This window comes from Solea solea, chromosome 5 (assembly GCF_958295425.1).
Source record: "Solea solea chromosome 5, fSolSol10.1, whole genome shotgun sequence".
In the NCBI taxonomy this organism is placed as follows: domain Eukaryota; kingdom Metazoa; phylum Chordata; class Actinopteri; order Pleuronectiformes; family Soleidae; genus Solea; species Solea solea.
This window is the reverse complement of record NC_081138.1, coordinates 20,640,870-20,664,835: the sequence shown is the minus strand read 5'-3', so window position 1 is coordinate 20,664,835 and position 23,966 is coordinate 20,640,870. Positions and strand designations below refer to the sequence as shown.

The window sequence follows — 23,966 nt, the reverse complement described above, 5'->3', positions numbered from 1 at the left end:
ACACCTTATGTAAAGTTAGTAATGTTTTTGTAATTTTAACAACACATTTTTGTTACATTATAGCATTTTGTACCATTTTTTGTAATGTCAGTTATGTTTGTCTAATGTTAACGACATCAGTTCATCTGTTTTTAAAATTTAAAATGTAAAATGATATATTTTAAAGCTTTTATCACAATAATATTATAAATTGCAATTATTTTGTTCAGGATAATCTTGGCTCACATCACTCTCAGCTCATGCCTTCACTGCAGCTGACATATAAAAGTGTTTTTTTCCTCCCCTCAGGGCTACTGTATTACATGCACCATTACAAAGCTAATTGAAAAACAAATACTTATATAAGGCGGACCAACGTGTAGCTGTAGAGTTCCACATGTGGTGGAGGTGCTAAGACTTTAGGACAAATTTACAGCACCTGTCTACAAAGTCATCTCCACTGGTGTAAGTCAGCCAGAGAAAGACATAAAGACATAAAGACTGCAGAGAGAAGATAAGGAGGTGAAGAGAGGTAACGCAATAAGATATAAGGTGGAGAGAAAGTTGAAGAGGGATGATGAGAGTCTGGCTCTCTCCTGTAGCAGATCACTCTGGTCTGGGCCAAAAACAACATGAAGTGCCTCCTTCCACACAGGAAATAAGTGATGAGGGAAAAGAACAGCAAACTGTGGGTGATTAGAATAAAAAAAAAAAAAAAAAGAAGTCCAACGCTACTGCCAAATGCCTCTGTGGTCAACGTGGAATTATGTCGTGGTACAGCATGGGGCTGAATAAAGCCAGGATGAAAATCACTAAACACGGCGCAATAACATTCGGAGCAGCACTGCTGTGTCTCATGCTCTCGCTTTACAGATCAGTGAATCAGTGAAGGCAGCACAAAATGCTGCACTTCCTGCCATAAAAGAATGCATAAAACATGATAAAAACACATCGGAGAGCAATTTTAACTGGCTTCAAGACATTCGCTATGGAAAACAAATAAAAATGCAGTTGAGGAAAGCTGTTGGTGACATGAATATCTCCAATATCCCACCGTAAACGTCTTCAAACGGAAACACACACACACACACACAATGACAGCATCTCTGCAGCATTTGCCGGGAAAAGGGGGGAGAAAAAAAAAAGTTCCTCTCAGACACTGAGAGGTTAGACGAGGCATGTGTGGATGGGGATTTAAAACATACTAATGTAGAAGTGGGGAATAAAAATGAGAAGAATAAGAAGTTTAAAATCATCTGTCTGTGGAATGAAAAAAAAAAAAAAGAAGGGTTTTCTGATTTGGTAGAAAATAAAATGTTCCACTTCCAGAGCAGGAATCATCACAGAGTTTGATGTGATGTGGACAGTTGCAGCATTAACATCACGGAACTGTCAGGACAAACTTTTCAGTTTTGCAGCACGACACACCGACGTGGTAATCTGGCCCTGAGTAATTCCCCCAGATTGTCGCGTCTGCTCTGCAGGCTGTTTCTGACTAATGTGACCTTAACCCTGAACCTGTCAAACTGAGGTGTCACTGGTGTCAGGACACGTGAGCGAAACCACGCTTTTGGCGAGCGCCTCGCTGGCTCTCCTCAGCAGAAACCGATATCTCACTGTGGTCTTCTGGCTTCTCCACTCTGAGACCGCAACAATGCTTTTGTCGCCTTCTCTCTGTGGGTGGCGCGCACCATCTGTTGGTGGAAAATGAGCTGTTTTTTGCTGGATTATTTTTAAAAATGTTGCTAAAACCCAGCGTCATGTGGAAATGGTTACATGGTACATGTCAGGACAGAAACTCGTGTTCACTGAAAACATCAACGTCACGTTAATCCTGATGGTATTTTACCTGACGCAGCGGGGTTAAACTCACCCATATTGCATTGTTTTTATAACAAAGTGAAGCCACACACAGTTTTTGGCACAACACGGACTTTCTAAGAAGTAAGTTTAAGTCTTTTTATTTCTGAAGCACAAAATAAACCTCCCCACTGACCTAAAGATGGATAATGGCAGCATTTTTCTCCCATTTGCTGCTTCATGGTTTGAATACTGAAAATAAACTCAGGGCTTAGACCCTAAACCTAATGTTGACCCATGGAGCTGAGCCTTACGATCACGGTCAGTGACCGTAAAGTGAACTGTAAACGTAGGGTTAAATGTTCACGCAAAACGATCGCCGGCTCTTAAAAGTTAATTAAAAAACTATTGACGCTTTGGGTCATGTGAATCTGGGAACCTTGAAAAAAAGAGTGGAGGGGGCTTTCACGTAACCCCACTTCCCTTTTTGTGTGCAATTCAGAAATAACATTAGAAGATAACATTAGTGAGTGATTTGAAACATGTATGGAATATATATTTTGAATTAAATGTATTTTAAAGCAGTGTGAAATCAGGCTGAAGGATTTTGAATACATATCTAATTGCGATTATTTTGATACCGATATTAGTCCGATGCAGTTATTTTAGACCACGTATGAACTATGAAGATGAGTCCTTTCAAAGATTTAATTCTCCAACTGTGTAACAAATAAACAGCCCAAACATGACTCAGCTAAAAAGCTTTTGCTGATCTTTATTTACATTTTTATATCCGATCCAGTGGTTTTGACCAGTATCGGACCGATACCGATTCCCATCCCCATTTAAAAGGATTACTGTGTGATGTTTGTGCAGAGTTGTGAGAAACAGAGATGCTCTACTCAGTCTATAGAATAAGATGTAGACAACGACTTATCGAAAATTATACTTAACAAATATTGCGATTTGAAAATTGCAGCAGTTAAGGGCAACGATACACACAGCATGTTTTAACACAGTTGCCTAGTTACACATCTGGGAAGTAGACAATAAAAGACTTCGGTCTCGTTTCAGGCAACATGAATAATGTAAAGTCAAATGACTTCTGCAGACTCTGCTCATTATTCACACTGCGCTCATCAACAAACAACAAACACTCGATAAAATATCAATTAGTGCAGCTTTAAAGGCGAGTGAAGTGGCAGGTAAAATAAAGTGAAAAAATTGACTTCACGCATGCAGTCAAAGTGTTTATCGCACTGAATCCACATTAAAACTGTTGTTTACTGTTGGATGTTTCAGTAATGATTTTCACAGGCCCCTTGATCCGTCTGTTGGAGTGTAACAGTAGTTGACTGTTTCACTCGCGTCTCTCGGCGTCTGTTCTCTGAAATAAACATTAGGATCAGAGAGTGTGGGAGGGACAGTGGCAAGTAGAAGTCATTTGTATTATCCCCCAACAGTAAACATGCACAGTGTCAAGATACACAGTTACACGGACACTTCATCTCACCCCTGACAGCTCTGGCATACGGTTACCGTTGCCTTGCAGTATGAGTGCTTTTATCCGTGTAGGAGGTCTGGTTAGTGGCTCCACGCTAGGAATGCATGTATGAATAAAAAGGTAATAATATCGTGCTTAAGCTAAGAGCAGTGGTCGGTGTAACATGTGGGCTTTAAACCCGTCCACTGTGGTACATTAAATTTAAGATGTGGTGAGCACAAGGTTTACCTCGCATTTGTGTTTGACCTTAGATTGACTCTGTTACTTGATGCTTTATAACACAAGTTATGTTATGAAATATTAACATGGAGCAAGAAATTTGACGCACTGTATCCTGTGACAAAGACAACACTTTTAGTATTCATAATTCTTATTCCTATAAATATATGTCTGGCTTGTTTTCCTAACTGTAACACAGAATTTGAAAAGTGAAGACACAACTTTGTGTGTCTGACATGTGTACCATAGTCGGTGTGTCGTTCTGGTGCTGAGACACAAAAATCTACAACTGAAAAAAAGGCTGATCGTCAGAATCTCTGTTTCAACCTTCCCCCTCTACAGCTGAATATTATACTGTGTGTTTAATTTATTTTTAGAGTTAAACAATCAACCTTTTTTAGAACAACCTGACCAGTTTGACCTTTTTATTTTGGCTCTGAAAATGATTAAACGCCCCCAAATACATTGTAAATAATCTGTCGTAAAGCTGATGGAGACATTTATGTGACTGCTGCCTCTTTCCCATGTCTGTTCCCATAATATTGCAGGTCGGGGAGCTTCTGTTTTGCACTAAGGCCAACACAAGACTAACGACATTAAAATCAACAAAATGTGAGGAGACAGTGTGAAGCACTGAAGCTTCACCTGGGTATTTCCCCACTGCAGCTTTTTTTTATTGCCGTTTCAGTTAAAAATGACCCAGTTCTTACTTGGAACAACTAACGTGACTCCATGCCATAAAAAAAAAACATACAATGAAATAAGGAGGTTGTGAATAAAAGGATGTTTTCTTAGTCTGGAGATGGTGCGGTGGTTGGACAGCGCTCCGCAACCCCCACCCCCCTAAAGTCTAAATCCACATGAATCCACACTGGCTACGGCTCAGATCCCACCAGAACCTTCTAACCTGAGTCTTGGTGGTTTACTGCTCAGCTTTCCTGCCAACAGTAAGACAAAAAAAGTACTGTGAGACACAGGCTGCTGTCTCGTTCAAAACATTTTTTCATTAACTTCAAATGTACCATACCAGTAACACTGCTGTAAAAAATTAACATGTTCCATTACAATACCAAAGGGTTTTTATCTCATTCACATCAGCAAACTGTGTGTTTCCTGCCAGGCAACGTTAGCTGGACTTAAGCAACGCACCTCACAGGAAATCTCTGGGAAAACTATGGATCTACAGTGCGCCTATAAAAATGCATACCACTTTGGGGACGTTCACAGCCGTTCGCACGTCAAAAAAAAAATGGTGATGTACTTTGACAAATGGCCAGGGAAATAATCATCACTTGGTCATCTGTGACACACCAGCTCATCTGGAAAAGCAATACGGCTAACTTGACTTCCAGGTGAGAATACAGAGGCAGCATCATCCCAAACACATATAATTTATAGTGGAAGTGACCACAGGACATGATGCTATGTCTGCAAATGACATTACCAAGACCTGACCTACATCCAATAGACAAAAAATGACACGAATAAAAGCAAAAATCAAGTAAGATATTATGATTTTTTTTATTATTATTATTGTGTTTAGATTTGGATGAAATAGGATCACAGACTGTCTCCCACACTGTGACTGCGATGGCTACTATCTGCTTCCCACGTGCTGGGATGCTGTGTGGATCTTTAAGTGGTCTAAATTAAATGGGACAGGTAAGAGTTCTTTGACTCCGACGGTCAGTGAGCTCACATCTGACACTCTCAGACTGAGTTAGCTGGTGATTAACTGTCTTCTCTGTGTAAACTTTTAAAAATTAGGTCAGATTTCAATTTTGGCAGAAATTATTATTATTATCATAGACTCTGTGAAGGAGCATGCAACCCACGCTTATCTTCAGTTTCTGCTGCACAGAGGGATGAGCTATAGAGTATCTCAATGCAATGAGACTAACGTTATTGGCAACTGATCACTCATTTCATTTTAATTCTTCTCTCTGCCTGTTGTATACTTTGACGGTATCGTAGGAGGAGATGATCTACAACGATTGCTACTGAAAGGAAGGATAAATGGTAGAAGAGGACGGGGGAGAAGATCAACATGGACTGACAACGAGCCTGGACAAAACTGAAATGCAAAGACTGTGTCAGAGCAGCACAAGCTCAGGAACGATGGAGAACCATGACAGCAGACCTGTGGATCACACATGATCTGCACATGAAGAAGAAGTAGATTTGCTTGGATCATCATCTAGTGTGAGAGCTACTTCTATTCAAACCCTTTTGTGGTGTTCAGTGGTCTTTTTTGTTGTAGTAAAAAGTGTAAATGAATATGTTTGTGCATCACAAACTGGATTTGGCATTGTGGCTGTAAGATAAAACTCTGTAAAACTCAGAATTCAGTGTTCAACGGATAAAAACAGGAGGAATTAACCTCAGAATCTGCACTGGTTATACAGTATATTCACAAAATGGAAGATGTGACTTCATCAACAGCTCAAACGTTGCAGATTTATTCCATTGGTTCCCTTCCCTCAGTTTTCACATCTGGCTCTGGTATAATGGGAACGCTAACTACAAGAATAACTGTGGTTTGTAGCCACAAAATAGAAACACGAGTTTTGGTGTTTAGGATCGTAATCACTCAGCTTTCCACAACATAGCATTTATTCAAGTCAATAGCAAATGGGAATGCAGACAAGTTGTGATTATTTACTGTAACTAGAAAGAGCTGGGTTGAGGACAGAACTGAATTCTGTACTGGTCTGTGCCTTTTTAACTTCTCCAAATCTGCTGTAGCATTGAAATCACATTATCACATCAACAGGATACTGCAAGCATAAGCACTTCTAGACAAGTGATTTAGGCAGATGTTGGCAGTGAGACCTTTGATCCCATCAGTAACAAAAAAAAAAGAAAAAAGAAGAGAGGCCTCATCCAAACCACAAACTGCCCTCATAACCCTGAGCAAGGGGCACAAGCGTCTTCATTAAAGACTCCCGTGCTGCTTGTAAACGGCTCAGAAATAGCACTGAGCACAATGAATCTCCAGCCATTAAAATGCATAGGGTTTCACCTGACATCACTGCTCTGATCTGGACAGACTGACAGTGAGGACTCTGCTGGGGATTTACACTGAGAGATAATGGACTGGTAAAAGGAGGAATCTCAATGTTTCCCGCAGTTAAGGCAAGTGATGGATGATCAAGATCGTGGGGCCTACACAGCTACGGTTCTGGCAGTGATACACCCATGTACGTCTAAAAACTCTGTTCTGTTTGGGGTGCTGGAAATCACAGGCACTGTTTTCCTGATTGTTTGAACAGCTGCACTTTTCATGAAGACTTTTAATTTTAAGATACGCTACAGCAAATGATGCATTACTGCAGTTTGGAGTGTCGGAGTCGCCAGCTGTAAAACCTGACTAAATACTGTGAGGTCATAAATCAGCAATATACCGTTCCCGATCCCAAATTTGAAATTTTAAAACTGAAGTTTTTTAAGAGTTTCTCTGGGGGCTAACTGACTCCAAACATAATGAGGCTCTCAGACACCTGGTGCGAAGCAGTGCAACGCGCGATGCAGTTGTCATTGCCAAGTTCAGCATTTTTCCATCCATGACCCTTGTACCTTAGTTACAAGGGGAAGTAGAGGTTCAAATCTAGTCAAAATAGGACTCCCCTTGTAGAATATGATATGTCAACGGGTAAACAGACGCAATGGGGTTTTGCCAGAGATTGTCCCCCCCCCCCATCTGTTGTTATATCGCTATCGTGAACCATAGGCAATACTATGCTTTTGTCTGCAGTGAAGTGGAGACATTTCAGAAAACATCGCCCAACACCTGGAAATACAAAAAGACCATTTTACTGTATGGTATGCATGAAAGACTGTTCCATTAGTTTCCAACATTTGTTTCCACTGGATTCATTTCGTCTGACCCTCCATTTGAATTATACCCCTGACAAATCATCATCTGAGGGGCAACCCTTCTACGTCAACAAGAACCACAAACACCATGTGAACGAACAAAACAGAGGTGTACGGCTAAATGGAAAGGGCAAGGAGTGAAAGCTTGTTAATATCCAAAATCCAAAACACACTTGCTCAGCCCGCATTTTGAGCATTGACAGATCCGCACATTTCAATTCATTTTGGCAGAGACATCCTCATCAACATCTTGGCACTTCACAACTTTGCATTTTCAACCCTGGTCACCGCACAACAACAGCCTCATTAATCATCTGCAAACAGGTGATCTTCAGCTAAGTGAGCCGAGCCATAGGCAGTGACAGGCTAATTCAGGCTTGCAGTCTATCCCTAATAGAGTTCCAAGTACATCTTTATAGTCCCAGGACAGGGTGGACTCGCCGAGTCTTCCACTCGGAGGGAAATCCAATACCACAAGGAGCCTGTGAAAGTGCTGTGGAAAAATAAACAGCATAGCGAGCAAGCAGAGCCACAGTGAAAACAGCCATACTGTAAATAATTCCACCAAGTAGATGGACCACCACCATCTCATGGCAGCATAGGTCCAAGTCATGGTGTGACAACCTCACAAGCCATAACAACTGGTAAGAAATGAGAACCAGGCCTACTTGCATGTATATCCAATGATTTTGATGTCTTAAATCAAGCTAAGCATGTTTGTTACAACGTTACGTCCCAAACCTGCAAAAAAGGGGGCACAAAACAAAAAAAACCCACTGAGCAATACTTTGTGCAATGCATCTCTTACAGGCAGAATGTTTGCATCCATGAGGGTCCCCTCTCTCTCCCAGGTTCCTCCAGGTGAAACAGGTCCTACCTGTGACCGCGGCTTCCCCTGCACACGCACGTGGAGGCAGAGGAGCAGCAGAGGAGCCAGGCCTGACAGCATTCTCTCATGTGGCCAGAGAAATGTTCAAGCAGTCACTCGGGCTTCCACACAACTTCAGTGGCTGCTCCCGTCAGCCTCTTCCCCGCCTGTGCAGCTTGGATAATGCCAAAAAAGACCTCCTCTCACTACACAGCAGATCTCTACAAGCTCCCCTTGTAAACTGAGCTAGGGGAGGTGCAGCTGGGCGAGGAATGGGGGGGGGACCTGGAACTTTTTTAAAGGGGGGGAAGTGAGAGGTAGAAAGTGAATAAGAGGGAAAGAGAGACGGGAGGGAGAGGAGGCAGAGAGGAGAGTGTAGCAGCCACTGCTGACAGTAAATTGGACGTCAGGGAGGAAGTTTTGGTGAATATTTTCAATGTGACAGAAAAAGAAGGGAGGAAGGAAATTCCTGCAGGGCTGAAATGAATGTGTAAGCAAAACCGCCAGGGTTAAGCTGTGTGAAAATAATTGGCAGGTGGGCATGCCATCTTCAAGGGATGCCAGCAAATTGGAATTACAGAACGACTGCCTTCATGCGTCCCAATACTAAAACCTCATAACAATACAAATCATTGTTCCAAGGTCTTATGAAACATCCTGAAGTGGAAAAATCCAGCATGATTTTCTTTTTTTTTGCTCACTCCCGAGCTACAGCGACAAAAATTCAATAAGACAATAAGATTCATTTGCCAACTTTGAGTCCCCCAAATACTAAATTACAAGCCACGTTGCAATGCTGAGAGCACAAATGCTGCGGCCAACAAGACCCCACTCATTATATGGTTTTTTTACTGTTCCACCACTGTTTATAGCATAATTCACCAAAACACAGTGAATCTAGGAGAAGGCTGAACACTTCTTCCTCATATGTGACAGTTGCTTTCTTCGTAAAACTGAACAGACAGAGCAAACACATCAGGGACATTGTGGCTGAATGTGGTTCTGAACAGTCAGACTTCCCAAGGCAGAGTACTGGAATATATGAAACAAAAATGTTTTAGACACACAGGGACCACAACAAGCTGCTGCACAGTATGTATTTAGGTGACTTATTGGACAACATACTAAAGTATGACTTTTTTTGTCAAATTTTGGATGACATACTAAACTATGAATTTTGGTGACTTTTTGGGGCAACATAGTAACCTATGACTTTTTTTGGTCACATTTTGGACGACATACTGAAGTATGACTTTTTTGTCATATTTTGGACGACAAACTAACCTATGACTTTATTGTTAAATTTTTGACAACATACTAATCTATTACTTTTTGATAAAATTTTAGACGACATACTAAACTATGAACTTTTGGTGACTTTTTGGACAACATACTATACTATGACTTTTTTGACCGATTTTGGACGACATACTATACTATGACTTTTTTGACCGATTTTGGACGACATACTATACTATGACTTTTTTGACTGATTTTGGAAGACATACTATACTATGACTTTTTTGACTGATTTTGGACGACATACTATACTATGACATTTTTGACAGATTTTGGACGACATACTATACTATGACTTTTTTGACCCATTTTGGACGACATACTATACTATGACATTTTTGAACCATTTTGGACGACATACTATACTATGACTTTTTTGACCCATTTTGGACGACATACTATACTATGACATTTTTGAACCATTTTGGACGACATACTATACTATGACTTTTTTGACCGATTTTGGACGACATACTATACTATGACTTTTTTGGGTGATTTTGGACGACATACTATACTATGACTTTTTTGACCGATTTTGGACGACATACTATACTATGACCTTTTTGACTTATTTTGGACGACATACTATACTATGACTTTTTTGACTCATTTTCGACGACATACTATACTATGACATTTTTGACCGATTTTGGACGACATACTATACTATGACTTTTTTGACTGATTTTGGACGACATACTATACAATGACATTTTTGACAGATTTTGGACGACATACTATACTATGACTTTTTTGACCCATTTTGGACGACATACTATACTATGACATTTTTGAACCATTTTGGACGACATACTATACTATGACCTTTTTGAACCATTTTGGACGACATACTATACTATGACTTTTTTGACCCATTTTGGACGACATACTATACTATGACATTTTTGGGTGATTTTGGACGACATACTATACTATGACTTTTTTGACCGATTTTGGACGACATACTATACTATGACATTTTTGACAGATTTTGGACGACATACTATACTATGACTTTTTTGACTGATTTTGGAAGACATACTATACTATGACTTTTTTGACTGATTTTGGACGACATACTATACTATGACATTTTTGACAGATTTTGGACGACATACTATACTATGACTTTTTTGACCCATTTTGGACGACATACTATACTATGACATTTTTGACTGATTTTGGACGACATACTATACTATGACATTTTTGACAGATTTTGGACGACATACTATACTATGACTTTTTTGACCCATTTTGGACGACATACTATACTATGACATTTTTGAACCATTTTGGACGACATACTATACTATGACTTTTTTGACCCATTTTGGACGACATACTATACTATGACATTTTTGACTGATTTTGGACGACATACTATACTATGACATTTTTGACAGATTTTGGACGACATACTATACTATGACTTTTTTGACCCATTTTGGACGACATACTATACTATGACATTTTTGAACCATTTTGGACGACATACTATACTATGACTTTTTTGACCCATTTTGGACGACATACTATACTATGACATTTTTGAACCATTTTGGACGACATACTATACTATGACTTTTTTGACCGATTTTGGACGACATACTATACTATGACCTTTTTGAACCATTTTGGACGACATACTATACTATGACTTTTTTGGGTGATTTTGGACGACATACTATACTATGACTTTTTTGACCGATTTTGGACGACATACTATACTATGACTTTTTTGACCGATTTTGGACGACATACTATACTATGACCTTTTTGACTCATTTTGGAAGATATACTATACTATGACTTTTTTGACCCATTTTGGACGACATACTATACTATGACATTTTTGACCGATTTTGGACGACATACTATACTATGACCTTTTTGAACCATTTTGGACGACATACTATACTATGACTTTTTTGGGTGATTTTGGACGACATACTATACTATGACTTTTTTGACCGATTTTGGACGACATACTATACTATGACCTTTTTGAACCATTTTGGACGACATACTATACTATGACTTTTTTGGGTGATTTTGGACGACATACTATACTATGACTTTTTTGACCGATTTTGGACGACATACTATACTATGACTTTTTTGACCGATTTTGGACGACATACTATACTATGACCTTTTTGACTCATTTTGGAAGATATACTATACTATGACTTTTTTGACCCATTTTGGACGACATACTATACTATGACATTTTTGACCGATTTTGGACGACATACTATACTATGACCTTTTTGCCCCATTTTGGATGACATACTATACTATGACCTTTTTGACTCATTTTGGACGACATACTATACTATGACATTTTTGGGTGATTTTGGACGACATAATATACTATGACTTTTTTGACCTATTTTGGACGACATACTATACTATGACATTTTTGACAGATTTTGGACGACATACTATACTATGACTTTTTTGACTGATTTTGGAAGACATACTATACTATGACTTTTTTGACTGATTTTGGACGACATACTATACTATGACATTTTTGACAGATTTTGGACGACATACTATACTATGACTTTTTTGACCCATTTCGGACGACATACTATACTATGACATTTTTGACTGATTTTGGACGACATACTATACTATGACATTTTTGACAGATTTTGGACGACATACTATACTATGACATTTTTGAACCATTTTGGACGACATACTATACTATGACTTTTTTGACCCATTTTGGACGACATACTATACTATGACATTTTTGAACCATTTTGGACGACATACTTATACTTTGACTTTTTTGACCGATTTTGGACGACATACTATACTATGACCTTTTTGAACCATTTTGGACGACATACTATACTATGACTTTTTTGACCCATTTTGGACGACATACTATACTATGACATTTTTGGGTGATTTTGGACGACATACTATACTATGACTTTTTTGACCGATTTTGGACGACATACTATACTATGACTTTTTTGACCCATTTTGGACGACATACTATACTATGACTTTTTTGACCCATTTTGGACGACATACTATACTATGACATTTTTGACTGATTTTGGACGACATACTATACTATGACATTTTTGACAGATTTTGGACGACATACTATACTATGACATTTTTGAACCATTTTGGACGACATACTATACTATGACTTTTTTGACCCATTTTGGACGACATACTATACTATGACATTTTTGAACCATTTTGGACGACATACTTATACTTTGACTTTTTTGACCGATTTTGGACGACATACTATACTATGACCTTTTTGAACCATTTTGGACGACATACTATACTATGACTTTTTTGACCCATTTTGGACGACATACTATACTATGACTTTTTTGTCCCATTTTGGACGACATACTATACTATGACATTTTTGACTGATTTTGGACGACATACTATACTATGACATTTTTGACAGATTTTGGACGACATACTATACTATGACTTTTTTGACGCATTTTGGACGACATACTATACTATGACTTTTTTGACCGATTTTGGACGACATACTATACTATGACCTTTTTGAACCATTTTGGACGACATACTATACTATGACTTTTTTGACCCATTTTGAACGACATACTATACTATGACATTTTTGGGTGATTTTGGACGACATACTATACTATGACTTTTTTGACCGATTTTGGACGACATACTATACTATGACCTTTTTGAACCATTTTGGACGACATACTATACTATGACTTTTTTGACCCATTTTGAACGACATACTATACTATGACATTTTTGGGTGATTTTGGACGACATACTATACTATGACCTTTTTGACTGATTTTGGAGGACATACTATACTATGACATTTTTGACAGATTTTGGACGACATACTATACTATGACTTTTTTGACTGATTTTGGAAGACATACTATACTATGACTTTTTTGACTGATTTTGGACGACAAACTATACTATGACTTTTTTGAACAATTTTGGACGACATACTAACCTATGACTTTTTTGAATCATTTGGGACGACATAATATACTATGACTTTTTTGACAGATTTTGGACATCATTCTATACTATGACATTTTTGGGTGATTTTGGACGACATACTATACTATGACTTTTTTGACCGATTTTGGACGACATACTATACTATGACTTTTTTGACCCATTTTGGACGACATACTATACTAAGACTTTTTTGACCCATTTTGGACGACATACTATACTATGACATTTTTGACAGATTTTGGACGACATACTATACTATGACTTTTTTGACCCATTTGTCGACATACTATACTATGACTTTTTTGACTGATTTTGGACGACATACTATACTATGACATTTTTGACAGATTTTGGACGACAAACTATACTATGACTTTTTTGACTCATTTTCGACGACATACTATACTATGACATTTTTGGGTGATTTTGGACGACATACTATACTATGAGTTTTTTGACCCATTTTGGACGACATACTATACTATGACTTTTTTGACTGATTTTGGAAGACATACTATACTATGACTTTTTTGACTGATTTTGGACGACATACTATACTATGACATTTTTGACAGATTTTGGACGACATACTATACTATGACTTTTTTGACCCATTTTGGACAACATACTATACTATGACCTTTTTGACTTATTTTGGACGACATACTATACTATGACTTTTTTGACTCATTTTCGACGACATACTATACTATGACATTTTTGACCGATTTTGGACGACATACTATACTATGACTTTTTTGACTGATTTTGGACGACATACTATACAATGACATTTTTGACAGATTTTGGACGACATACTATACTATGACTTTTTTGACCCATTTTGGACGACATACTATACTATGACTTTTTTGACCCATTTTGGACGACATACTATACTATGACATTTTTGAACCATTTTGGACGACATACTTATACTTTGACTTTTTTGACCGATTTTGGACGACATACTATACTATGACCTTTTTGAACCATTTTGGACGACATACTATACTATGACATTTTTGAACCATTTTGGACGACATACTTATACTTTGACTTTTTTGACCGATTTTGGACGACATACTATACTATGACCTTTTTGAACCATTTTGGACGACATACTATACTATGACTTTTTTGACCCATTTTGGACGACATACTATACTATGACATTTTCGGGTGATTTTGGACGACATACTATACTATGACTTTTTTGACCGATTTTGGACGACATACTATACTATGACATTTTTGAACCATTTTGGACGACATACTTATACTTTGACTTTTTTGACCGATTTTGGACGACATACTATACTATGACCTTTTTGAACCATTTTGGACGACATACTATACTATGACTTTTTTGACCCATTTTGGACGACATACTATACTATGACCTTTTTGACTCATTTTGGATGACATACTATACTATGACATTTTTGACAGATTTTGGACGACATACTATACTATGACTTTTTTGACTGATTTTGGAAGACATACTATACTATGACATTTTTGACAGATTTTGGACGACATACTATACTATGACTTTTTTGACCCATTTTGGACAACATACTATACTATGACCTTTTTGACTTATTTTGGACGACATACTATACTATGACTTTTTTGACTCATTTTCGACGACATACTATACTATGACATTTTTGACCGATTTTGGACGACATACTATACTATGACTTTTTTGACTGATTTTGGACGACATACTATACAATGACATTTTTGACAGATTTTGGACGACATACTATACTATGACTTTTTTGACCCATTTTGGACGACATACTATACTATGACATTTTTGAACCATTTTGGACGACATACTATACTATGACCTTTTTGAACCATTTTGGACGACATACTATACTATGACTTTTTTGACCCATTTGGACGACATACTATACTATGACATTTTTGACAGATTTTGGACGACATACTATACTATGACTTTTTTGACTGATTTTGGAAGACATACTATACTATGACTTTTTTGACTGATTTTGGACGACATACTATACTATGACATTTTTGACAGATTTTGGACGACATACTATACTATGACTTTTTTGACCCATTTTGGACGACATACTATACTATGACATTTTTGAACCATTTTGGACGACATACTATACTATGACTTTTTTGACCCATTTTGGACGACATACTATACTATGACATTTTTGAACCATTTTGGACGACATACTATACTATGACTTTTTTGACCGATTTTGGACGACATACTATACTATGACTTTTTTGGGTGATTTTGGACGACATACTATACTATGACTTTTTTGACCGATTTTGGACGACATACTATACTATGACCTTTTTGACTTATTTTGGACGACATACTATACTATGACTTTTTTGACTGATTTTGGAAGACATACTATACTATGACTTTTTTGACTGATTTTGGACGACATACTATACTATGACATTTTTGACAGATTTTGGACGACATACTATACTATGACTTTTTTGACCCATTTTGGACAACATACTATACTATGACCTTTTTGACTTATTTTGGACGACATACTATACTATGACTTTTTTGACTCATTTTCGACGACATACTATACTATGACATTTTTGACCGATTTTGGACGACATACTATACTATGACTTTTTTGACTGATTTTGGACGACATACTATACAATGACATTTTTGACAGATTTTGGACGACATACTATACTATGACTTTTTTGACCCATTTTGGACGACATACTATACTATGACTTTTTTGACCCATTTTGGACGACATACTATACTATGACATTTTTGAACCATTTTGGACGACATACTTATACTTTGACTTTTTTGACCGATTTTGGACGACATACTATACTATGACCTTTTTGAACCATTTTGGACGACATACTATACTATGACATTTTTGAACCATTTTGGACGACATACTTATACTTTGACTTTTTTGACCGATTTTGGACGACATACTATACTATGACCTTTTTGAACCATTTTGGACGACATACTATACTATGACTTTTTTGACCCATTTTGGACGACATACTATACTATGACATTTTCGGGTGATTTTGGACGACATACTATACTATGACTTTTTTGACCGATTTTGGACGACATACTATACTATGACATTTTTGAACCATTTTGGACGACATACTTATACTTTGACTTTTTTGACCGATTTTGGACGACATACTATACTATGACCTTTTTGAACCATTTTGGACGACATACTATACTATGACTTTTTTGACCCATTTTGGACGACATACTATACTATGACCTTTTTGACTCATTTTGGATGACATACTATACTATGACATTTTTGACAGATTTTGGACGACATACTATACTATGACTTTTTTGACTGATTTTGGAAGACATACTATACTATGACATTTTTGACAGATTTTGGACGACATACTATACTATGACTTTTTTGACCCATTTTGGACAACATACTATACTATGACCTTTTTGACTTATTTTGGACGACATACTATACTATGACTTTTTTGACTCATTTTCGACGACATACTATACTATGACATTTTTGACCGATTTTGGACGACATACTATACTATGACTTTTTTGACTGATTTTGGACGACATACTATACAATGACATTTTTGACAGATTTTGGACGACATACTATACTATGACTTTTTTGACCCATTTTGGACGACATACTATACTATGACATTTTTGAACCATTTTGGACGACATACTATACTATGACCTTTTTGAACCATTTTGGACGACATACTATACTATGACTTTTTTGACCCATTTGGACGACATACTATACTATGACATTTTTGACAGATTTTGGACGACATACTATACTATGACTTTTTTGACTGATTTTGGAAGACATACTATACTATGACTTTTTTGACTGATTTTGGACGACATACTATACTATGACATTTTTGACAGATTTTGGACGACATACTATACTATGACTTTTTTGACCCATTTTGGACGACATACTATACTATGACATTTTTGAACCATTTTGGACGACATACTATACTATGACTTTTTTGACCCATTTTGGACGACATACTATACTATGACATTTTTGAACCATTTTGGACGACATACTATACTATGACTTTTTTGACCGATTTTGGACGACATACTATACTATGACTTTTTTGGGTGATTTTGGACGACATACTATACTATGACTTTTTTGACCGATTTTGGACGACATACTATACTATGACCTTTTTGACTTATTTTGGACGACATACTATACTATGACTTTTTTGACTCATTTTCGACGACATACTATACTATGACATTTTTGACCGATTTTGGACGACATACTATACTATGACTTTTTTGACTGATTTTGGACGACATACTATACAATGACATTTTTGACAGATTTTGGACGACATACTATACTATGACTTTTTTGACCCATTTTGGACGACATACTATACTATGACATTTTTGAACCATTTTGGACGACATACTATACTATGACCTTTTTGAACCATTTTGGACGACATACTATACTATGACTTTTTTGACCCATTTTGGACGACATACTATACTATGACATTTTTGGGTGATTTTGGACGACATACTATACTATGACTTTTTTGACCGATTTTGGACGACATACTATACTATGACATTTTTGACAGATTTTGGACGACATACTATACTATGACTTTTTTGACTGATTTTGGAAGACATACTATACTATGACTTTTTTGACTGATTTTGGACGACATACTATACTATGACATTTTTGACAGATTTTGGACGACATACTATACTATGACTTTTTTGACCCATTTTGGACGACATACTATACTATGACATTTTTGACTGATTTTGGACGACATACTATACTATGACATTTTTGACAGATTTTGGACGACATACTATACTATGACTTTTTTGACCCATTTTGGACGACATACTATACTATGACATTTTTGAACCATTTTGGACGACATACTATACTATGACTTTTTTGACCCATTTTGGACGACATACTATACTATGACATTTTTGACTGATTTTGGACGACATACTATACTATGACATTTTTGACAGATTTTGGACGACATACTATACTATGACTTTTTTGACCCATTTTGGACGACATACTATACTATGACAATTTTGAACCATTTTGGACGACATACTATACTATGACCTTTTTGAACCATTTTGGACGACATACTATACTATGACATTTTTGAACCATTTTGGACGACATACTATACTATGACTTTTTTGACCGATTTTGGACGACATACTATACTATGACCTTTTTGAACCATTTTGGACGACATACTATACTATGACTTTTTTGGGTGATTTTGGACGACATACTATACTATGACTTTTTTGACCGATTTTGGACGACATACTATACTATGACTTTTTTGACCGATTTTGGACGACATACTATACTATGACCTTTTTGACTCATTTTGGAAGATATACTATACTATGACTTTTTTGACCCATTTTGGACGACATACTATACTATGACTTTTTTGACCCATTTTGGACGACATACTATACTATGACATTTTTGACCGATTTTGGACGACATACTATACTATGACCTTTTTGCCCCATTTTGGATGACATACTATACTATGACCTTTTTGACTCATTTTGGACGACATACTATACTATGACATTTTTGGGTGATTTTGGACGACATAATATACTATGACTTTTTTGACCTATTTTGGACGACATACTATACTATGACATTTTTGACAGATTTTGGACGACATACTATACTATGACTTTTTTGACTGATTTTGGAAGACATACTATACTATGACTTTTTTGACTGATTTTGGACGACATACTATACTATGACATTTTTGACAGATTTTGGACGACATACTATACTATGACTTTTTTGACCCATTTTGGACGACATACTATACTATGACATTTTTGACTGATTTTGGACGACATACTATACTATGACATTTTTGACAGATTTTGGACGACATACTATACTATGACATTTTTGAACCATTTTGGACGACATACTATACTATGACTTTTTTGACCCATTTTGGACGACATACTATACTATGACATTTTTGACTGATTTTGGACGACATACTATACTATGACATTTTTGACAGATTTTGGACGACATACTATACTATGACATTTTTGAACCATTTTGGACGACATACTATACTATGACTTTTTTGACCCATTTTGGACGACATACTATACTATGACATTTTTGAACCATTTTGGACGACATACTTATACTTTGACTTTTTTGACCGATTTTGGACGACATACTATACTATGACCTTTTTGAACCATTTTGGACGACATACTATACTATGACTTTTTTGACCCATTTTGGACGACATACTATACTATGACATTTTTGGGTGATTTTGGACGACATACTATACTATGACTTTTTTGACCGATTTTGGACGACATACTATACTATGACTTTTTTGACCCATTTTGGACGACATACTATACTATGACTTTTTTGACCCATTTTGGACGACATACTATACTATGACATTTTTGACTGATTTTGGACGACATACTATACTATGACATTTTTGACAGATTTTGGACGACATACTATACTATGACATTTTTGAACCATTTTGGACGACATACTATACTATGACTTTTTTGACCCATTTTGGACGACATACTATACTATGACATTTTTGAACCATTTTGGACGACATACTTATACTTTGACTTTTTTGACCGATTTTGGACGACATACTATACTATGACCTTTTTGAACCATTTTGGACGACATACTATACTATGACTTTTTTGACCCATTTTGGACGACATACTATACTATGACATTTTTGACTGATTTTGGACGACATACTATACTATGACATTTTTGACAGATTTTGGACGACATACTATACTATGACTTTTTTGACCCATTTTGGACGACATACTATACTATGACAATTTTGAACCATTTTGGACGACATACTATACTATGACCTTTTTGAACCATTTTGGACGACATACTATACTATGACATTTTTGAACCATTTTGGACGACATACTATACTATGACTTTTTTGACCGATTTTGGACGACATACTATACTATGACCTTTTTGAACCATTTTGGACGACATACTATACTATGACTTTTTTGGGTGATTTTGGACGACATACTATACTATGACTTTTTTGACCGATTTTGGACGACATACTATACTATGACTTTTTTGACCGATTTTGGACGACATACTATACTATGACCTTTTTGACTCATTTTGGAAGATATACTATACTATGACTTTTTTGACCCATTTTGGACGACATACTATACTATGACTTTTTTGACCCATTTTGGACGACATACTATACTATGACATTTTTGACCGATTTTGGACGACATACTATACTATGACCTTTTTGCCCCATTTTGGATGACATACTATACTATGACCTTTTTGACTCATTTTGGACGACATACTATACTATGACATTTTTGGGTGATTTTGGACGACATAATATACTATGACTTTTTTGACCTATTTTGGACGACATACTATACTATGACATTTTTGACAGATTTTGGACGACATACTATACTATGACTTTTTTGACTGATTTTGGAAGACATACTATACTATGACTTTTTTGACTGATTTTGGACGACATACTATACTATGACATTTTTGACAGATTTTGGACGACATACTATACTATGACTTTTTTGACCCATTTTGGACGACATACTATACTATGACATTTTTGACTGATTTTGGACGACATACTATACTATGACATTTTTGACAGATTTTGGACGACATACTATACTATGACATTTTTGAACCATTTTGGACGACATACTATACTATGACTTTTTTGACCCATTTTGGACGACATACTATACTATGACATTTTTGACTGATTTTGGACGACATACTATACTATGACATTTTTGACAGATTTTGGACGACATACTATACTATGACATTTTTGAACCATTTTGGACGACATACTATACTATGACTTTTTTGACCCATTTTGGACGACATACTATACTATGACATTTTTGAACCATTTTGGACGACATACTTATACTTTGACTTTTTTGACCGATTTTGGACGACATACTATACTATGACCTTTTTGAACCATTTTGGACGACATACTATACTATGACTTTTTTGACCCATTTTGGACGACATACTATACTATGACATTTTTGGGTGATTTTGGACGACATACTATACTATGACTTTTTTGACCGATTTTGGACGACATACTATACTATGACTTTTTTGACCCATTTTGGACGACATACTATACTATGACTTTTTTGACCCATTTTGGACGACATACTATACTATGACATTTTTGACTGATTTTGGACGACATACTATACTATGACATTTTTGACAGATTTTGGACGACATACTATACTATGACATTTTTGAACCATTTTGGACGACATACTATACTATGACTTTTTTGACCCATTTTGGACGACATACTATACTATGACATTTTTGAACCATTTTGGACGACATACTTATACTTTGACTTTTTTGACCGATTTTGGACGACATACTATACTATGACCTTTTTGAACCATTTTGGACGACATACTATACTATGACTTTTTTGACCCATTTTGGACGACATACTATACTATGACATTTTTGGGTGATTTTGGACGACATACTATACTATGACTTTTTTGAGCGATTTTGGACGACATACTATACTATGACTTTTTTGACCCATTTTGGACGACATACTATACTATGACTTTTTTGTCCCATTTTGGACGACATACTATACTATGACATTTTTGACTGATTTTGGACGACATACTATACTATGACATTTTTGACAGATTTTGGACGACATACTATACTATGACTTTTTTGACGCATTTTGGACGACATACTATACTATGACTTTTTTGACCGATTTTGGACGACATACTATACTATGACCTTTTTGAACCATTTTGGACGACATACTATACTATGACTTTTTTGACCCATTTTGAACGACATACTATACTATGACATTTTTGGGTGATTTTGGACGACATACTATACTATGACTTTTTTGACCGATTTTCGACGACATACTATACTATGACCTTTTTGACTGATTTTGGACGACATACTATACTATGACATTTTTGACAGATTTTGGACGACATACTATACTATGACTTTTTTGACTGATTTTGGAAGACATACTATACTATGACTTTTTTGACTGATTTTGGACGACAAACTATACTATGACTTTTTTGAACAATTTTGGACGACATACTAACCTATGACTTTTTTGACTCATTTTGGACGACATACTATACTATGACTTTTTTGACAGATTTTGGACATCATTCTATACTATGACATTTTTGGGTGATTTTGGACGACATACTATACTATGACTTTTTTGACCGATTTTGGACGACATACTATACTATGACTTTTTTGACCCATTTTGGACGACATACTATACTAAGACTTTTTTGACCCATTTTGGACGACATACTATACTATGACATTTTTGACAGATTTTGGACGACATACTATACTATGACTTTTTTGACCCATTTTGGACGACATACTATACTATGACTTTTTTGACTGATTTTGGACGACATACTATACTATGACATTTTTGACAGATTTTGGACGACATACTATACTATGACTTTTTTGACTCATTTTCGACGACATACTATACTATGACATTTTTGGGTGATTTTGGACGACATACTATACTATGAGTTTTTTGACCCATTTTGGACGACATACTATACTATGAGTTTTTTGACCCATTTTGGAAGACATACTAACATGTGACTATTTTGTCACATTTTGGAAGACATACTAAAGTATGAGTTTTTGTCACATTTTGGATGACACCATCCCAAGACCAAGGGAAACCTGCAATGTTTTAAACACTGGTTTATAGGAAAATCAACAGTCATGATATGGATTATGGAGGTACAGTCGACCTGCCACCGTTTCCAATATTCTGCAACATTCTGCAGAGCAGTGAGAGAGAGAGACAAATATCTCCGCACCTGCAACGACCTCAGCTTACGCTGGAACAATGACATAAAGCCTCATATACAGTAAACATGTGTAGGAGGATAAATGCACTTTTCAGCAGCACATGTGTCGATGAACCTGCAGATATTCTTTCTCCGGCTCGCCTGATCTGCCTCTGATCTGAACACATCTCACTATGAAGGCATAGTGCCCAGAGGTTGGGCAAGGCCAAACTGACTCTGCAGTCTTCCGCCAGTCTTTTTTTCTCTCGACAAGTAGGTCAGCCCTGAAGCAACCTTGGTTCCAGGCGCCTGATTCCTTC

General features: G+C 36.5%; 1 protein-coding gene across 1 annotated transcript in view; it reads right to left on the bottom strand.

The window, feature by feature from the left end:
• The window catches only part of LOC131459230 (thrombospondin type-1 domain-containing protein 4-like), a 51,536-nt gene that overhangs the window by 9,562 nt on the left and 18,008 nt on the right, over nucleotides 1–23,966 (bottom strand). The gene's annotated exons all lie outside the window — the stretch shown is intronic.